Source organism: Malurus melanocephalus, unplaced genomic scaffold (genome assembly GCF_030028575.1).
Source record: "Malurus melanocephalus ecotype Western Australia unplaced genomic scaffold, MMel_1.1 scaffold_107, whole genome shotgun sequence".
Taxonomy (NCBI): domain Eukaryota; kingdom Metazoa; phylum Chordata; class Aves; order Passeriformes; family Maluridae; genus Malurus; species Malurus melanocephalus.
This window is the reverse complement of record NW_026623339.1, coordinates 2,104,165-2,110,213: the sequence shown is the minus strand read 5'-3', so window position 1 is coordinate 2,110,213 and position 6,049 is coordinate 2,104,165.

Here is a 6,049-nt window from a genome sequence, read left to right as displayed (position 1 = left end):
GACGGGGAGTCTGGGGAGAACGCGGGGTCCATGCGGGGGACTCAGAGAGTATTGGTGCGTTAGGAAGGACCGTCGGGTGCAGGAAGTCTGGGGGGGCTCAGGGGGTCTGAGAGGATTCGGAAGGGGACGCGGGGGTGTTCTGACTGGGGTACAGGGTCAACTGAGGCAGCGAGTGCCGGGCAGGGCTGGGGGATGCAGTAGCACAGGCGGGTTTGAGGTACCGGGGTGCTGGCAGTGTCGGGGTGCCGAGGTGCGGGAGGAGCCGCAGTACCGGGGTGCTGGATGTTCGGGTGCCGGGGTGCTGGCAGTGTCAGGGTGCCGAGGTACGGGAGGAGCCGCAGTACCGGGGTGCTGGATGTTCGGGTGCCGGGGTGCTGGCAGGGTCGGGGATGGATGGCACTGGCAGTTCGGGGTGCCAGGGTTCAGGCAGGGTTGAGTTGCTGGGGTACCAGGGTGTCGAGGTGCTGTTGGTGCTGATATTTGGGGTGTCGGGTGCCGGGCTGATGACAGTTTGGGGTGCCAGCGGAGCAGCCCACACCCCCACCCGACGCTGCCGGAGCCGCGCTAATGAGGGSTTGGCTCAGGGGAAGCAGCGGTCGCGCTAATGCGGAGCCGAGCCGAGTTCCCCACGGCCTCTCACAGCCCCCCACACCTCCTCACGGATTGTGCACTCCCCGGACCCCAGACCTGGCGGCGGGGAACGCTGGTGCCAGCCACGGAGTGGGAGGGGGCAGAAGATCACTGGCTGGCACCCACCGCCCCAGCATGGAGCTCCTGGCACGCTGCCGCGCTGCTCTGCCAGCCCTGCTCCGCCACCGACTCCACACGGGCTGCCACGGCCGGAGATAGTGCGGCTTTGGGGGCTCCTGGATTCATCCCGGTCCTGATCCAGGCCCGGTTTGTGGTCCTGGTCCCAGACACGGATCAGAGCAYTTACTCCGCACCCCTTTACCTCAGYTGCCCCAGCTCTCCCAGTGTGCCCATCCAGTCCCTATGTCCCCCTGCCTAACTAGAGCATCTAAACCTGGCTCCGTGCGACACCGGCGGAGCCGTCCCGGTACCSTCGGTGCCAGTCCCGGGCCGCGCACCGTGTGTGGCCGGGTCCCGGTACCCCCGGAACCCCAGTGGGAGCAGCAAGAGCCCCTCCCGGTACTGGGACGCCTGCGGGCAGAGGCTCCGGACCAGCCCCCGCCCCGCCGCCCGCCCACTCGCTGCCCGCCCCTCCGGGGAGGCGAGAGCGCGGCGGGGCCGGTGACCCCGGGCTGGGGAGGGTCCGGTCCCATCTGTACCTGCCAGGAGCCATCCGGGGAGGGGCGGGAGGGTGCGGGGGTCACAGCGGGGCCAGCGCGGCCCTGCGGCGGGGCAGCATCGCTTTCTGCCGCCGCCGTGAGGAACATCGGCACCCCGGAACCGGCACCGCGAGCCCCGGCCGGACGAGGAGTGGGTTCCGTGGGTGGCTCCGGCRCGGGGACCGAGGGCAGAGAGCCCGGCCCGGGGGTCCCGGCAGCCGGTGCTCCCGGAGCTCATCCCCCCACCCCAGCCGGGCACGCGCGAGGCCGCGGATCCATCTTCCCGTTAATAATTGATGGCGGGAGCCGCCGGGGCTGCGCGGGGCTGCGGGGCCGAGGCTTTTAGCTCAGCYCTGCTCAGATATTCAGCTCCATTTCCGCGGCGGGGCCGGGGCGGCTCCTTCTGGGAAGCGCTGCCGGGCGCTTTCCCGGCCGGACCCCTCGTTGGGGCTGAGGCTGGACACACTTCTGACCGCAGAGGAGCAGGGCAGCAGCGTTAGGCTCCCCCTGGTCAGTCCCACTGCCCCGCGGCCGGAGCCGAGATCCTGTCCTGGCGTCCCCAGGGCCAGAGCTGCTGTCCTGGCCCCACGTGGTGGTTCATGACCCCATAGGGGCTCTGAGGACAGTGGACAGTGGAAGGGGAGGCTGCCARCAGGTGCCAAGGTGGACAAGGTGGGGAAGGGGCTGTGGTGTCGTGGGTACGGGTCCACCAGGGTGGTCAGACGTCCCTGGCAATGTGGGCAGGGGTCCCTGTCAAGCAAACAGGGATCCCCCAGGGAAGGCAGGGGACCCCCAGGGCAGAGAGGAGTCCCTGTCAGATCGGGCAGGGGTCTTCCAGGAAAGATAAAGGTCCCCAGAGGGTGGGCAGGGGTCCCTCGTTAGTCGCTCTGAAGTGGGCAGGGGTCCCCACAGGGCAGCGGGGGCTGGGCGCTCATGGACTGAGCTCCTGTCTAATGCACCGAGTACATCTGCAGAATCCAATTAACCTTCGATAACGAGGCCCTGAGCGAAGTGGCTGTCAGCGGCCACCAGCCACCGGCACACTGTGGCCCCCCGGCGGGCACCAGCCCACCAGGATGGGCAGCGCCGGCACCTGCAGCCCCCAGCAGCCCCGACTGGTGTCGGACCCCGGCGAGGTGGGAATGGGGTACACGGGCACCCCGAGGGCACCCGGCGTGGGAGAGGGTAGCGGTGTGCCCAGCCCTGCGTCCCGTGGCTCCTGGACACTGATCCCACTGACCAGCGGGGCTGGAACTGCCCATTCTGCAGGCAAACGGGTGCGGGCACCCATAGCACCCCCTCCTGCCCCCCTCCACACAGCCCGCACCCCACCGAAGGCCTTGGGGCTCAACTTGAGCCCCGCTGGCATCGGAGCTGGCCATAGCGGGTGCCCCCCACCTGCAGGGCTCCCCGGGACCCCCCCTCTCCAGGGAGGTGCAACCACTTCACTGCAGCTCCGCTCTGATCCCGCTCGCAAACCGCGGATTTGGGGCCGTGAAGGGGGGAAGGTGACGGGAGTGACCCCCACCCCCAATCCGGGCCCGCAGCACCCCGCGCCCCCACCCCAGGAGCTGCAGCCCGGGGGTGTCTGGGGGAGCGCCCCCCCAGCAGCCGGGGGTTGGCGTCACCGTGCAGCCGCCCCCGCATCCATGTGGCACCGGCTCCTCCCCGAGGACACCGCGCAGACGCCGAGGGCCACCGTGACGTCCGAGCGGGCGACTCGGCCGTCGGGTCCCCGGGAGCCCGCGGGGGCCATCCGCKGCCACAGTGACCYCATCCCAACCCCATCCCGGTGCCAYCYTGGCCCCATCCCGACTCTGTCCCATCCCCATCCCGGCCCCATCCGTTCTCATCCCAGTGCTCCCGGCGTGTCAGCCGGGTCGGGGTGGGCACCGCGCCCACCGGCTGCTGCCGCCTCACCCCGCGCACCCCGTCCGGGTGCCGGCGCCCGCGGCGGGCGGGCGGCGGGGGGCACCGGGAGTGTTTCATGCGGTTAAGAAGTGTCTGATTGAGGCAGGAGGCGCCAGCAGCTCCCCCGGGAGCCGCAAGCCAAGGACTGGAGGACCAAATGCAGGCTAAAGTAATCCAATCTGGGCTGGTTCATCTAATTAGCCCAGAATTAACCCAGCAGCCAGAGAGGAGCTGACTGTCCCTCCAGTTTGCCAGCGGGTTTGGGGGGAAGCGGGAGGAAGAAGGGGACGTCCAGCGGTAATGAGATTACGGGGGGGAGCGGGCGGGAGCGGGCGGGCGGCAGCCTCTGGCCGGTGGGAACGTGGGGCCCTGCCAGGTCCCCGCCGCGCCATCGCCGTGATGGCCGGGGCACCGGGGGCAGGCAGGGACCCGTCCCAGCCACCGCCGCCCCGGCAGCAGCTCCCGAGCCCGCGGCGTCCCCGTGGAGGACGGGGACACCGGCACGGCCGGCACCGGGGATGTGGCACCACGCAGCTGCACCGGCAGCCCCAGGGCCGCGGTGGGGACGGAGCAAGGAGCCCCGGCAGCTTCGGGCAGCACCCCCGTAATGGGGCGGGCAGGGGCCAGACCCCACGGGTGACYCCCCTGCTCCCAGCATGGCTGTGCCGAGGGGCGCGGAGGGCGCGGGGCGGGGAGGTGCTGGTGCAGCTCTGGCGGTGGCAGGGCATGGTGGCACAGCGGCTGAGGGCTCATTCCCTCCTGGAACTGGGTAAATGTCCCTTTTTCTGCCGTGTCCCCTCCAGCTGTCGCTGCCACCCATGAGGACCGCCAGGGCTGGGAGGGGGCACACACTGGGGACACGGAGTCCCTGCTGTGGCCGAGGAACGGAGAAGGGTTTGTACTGCACATTGTGGAGTCTCGGGCGCGAGGACCCTGCCGGGTGCCCGCGGTGGCTCTGGGGACCCTGGAGCAGGCACAGGCACACCCTCCTTCCCGGTGGCCCAAGAGTCACTGGGAAGACAGAGCCAGTGGCACAAGGTGGTGACAGTGAGGGGCCCGTGGCCAGCGGGGTCTGTGGGAGGGGGACACCCTGCACCGACAGCGAGAGTGGGAAGGGACTTTTGACTCTTCGAGCACTCCTCAGTTCTTCCCTACGCCCTCCCGGGGCAGCTCTGGCCGTGGTGCTGGAGGGTGCGGGCAGGGGGGCTGCTCGGGCCGGGGGTGCCGCCCGCAGACCCCCGTGGGCATGGGGCGGGCCCTGGCGCAAACAGGCGCCGGGTGAGCCCGCATTGCCCCCGGCCCCGTCACAGCCCCCCAATCCATCTCCCAGCCCGGCAGATTCCAGCCCCTGGGCACGGCAACATCTGCCTCCTGCTCCGGGTTCAATTAACCTGCTGCCGCCTCCTCCTCCGGCACCGGCCATTTCCTCCCGCTGCCACTGTCACCGCCACTGCCGCCACTGTCACCGCTGTCGCTGCCACTGCCACCAGCATGGCTGCATCCCTCGGGGTCACAGCGGGTCCCTTTGCCGCAGCAGGCCCGGAGCCGGTGGCTCTTTCCAGGTGGAAAAGCCGCAGTGAGCACACTGGGATTTGTCCCGGCACCTGCGGGGCTGCGAGCAGGAAACGCCAGAAAGCCGCGACCCCACTCAGAGAAGGGTCCTGGTGTCGTGTCCCCCTCCCCTTCCGGATACCGTCGGTACCCCRGTGTGGAAAGGGGCAGCTCGGCCGTGCCCGGTGCTGTGGTGAGACGCGGGCACGGCTGCCGGGCACGGCACGAGGGTGGAACAAGCGTGTGCCCGTGCAGCCCCGGTGCCCGCACCGCGGCACAACTGCGGCTGCAGGGTCGGGCACCCACACTGTGGTGAGCCTGAGACCACCCGGTGCCCTCCGGTGCCTGCGGTGCCCTTGGGATCTGAGGTGCCCCGGGGTGTGCAGTTTCCCCGGCGCCCCCGGGGCGTGCCGTGCTCGCGGTGCGGCAGCTGCAGCCCCCGGTGCCGCCGTGATTTACAGGCGCAGGCCCCGGTAATGTCATTTGCCCCAGACCGGTGGCGCCAGGGTGCCCGGGAGGCCGTCCCCGCCCCGCCAGCCCCTGTCCCGGGGCCGTGACCCACCCGGGAACCGCCGGGACCCACCCGCGGAGCCGACGCGCCGTTGTCCAGATAGTCGTTGGAAGACCCGGCCCGGCCAGTGCTGCTTTCCATTGCCGTTACCACCCGCCGACGGGGCCGGGCTGGGCTCTGTGACCGGGAAAGGCGGGGCGGGGGACCGGGGTTCATCACAGGGAACGGCGGGCCGGGGGCCGGGGTCTATCTCCGGGAATGGTGGGGCTGGGGATCTCGGACTCCCTCACGCTGAGCACACTGGTCCGTGGARAATGGGGTCCGTGCTACCGGGAACGGCAGGTCCCGGGGAACCGGGATTCATGGCCCGGGAACTCAAGGTCGGYGTGGGGTCGGTATCCCGAGAAAGGCGATTTYCTGGGAACCGAGTTCCCTGCTGCCRGCAACGGCGGCTCGAGGAGATCGGGATCCATGTACCGGGATGTGTCTGTGTTCCGGGAACGGCGGGTCAGAGCAACCCCCGTGTCCCCGCATCGGGCACAACGGCTCCGGGTCCGCCAGATCCATTCGCTACCGTATGGACGCGATCGGCGGGAACCGGGCTCGGTGCGAAGCCTGTGCAACCCAGGAGCCGATCCGTGCTCCCCGGGGTAACGGCGCTGGGGCAGGGTCCGCTTCGTGCGCCCGGGTGGGGCGGCTGGAAGCGCCGACGGGGCTGCGGACGGAGCGGGGRCACAGAAGGGCGCCGCGCTGCTGCCCGGTGCGGCAGCGGCCCCGGTGGATCGGG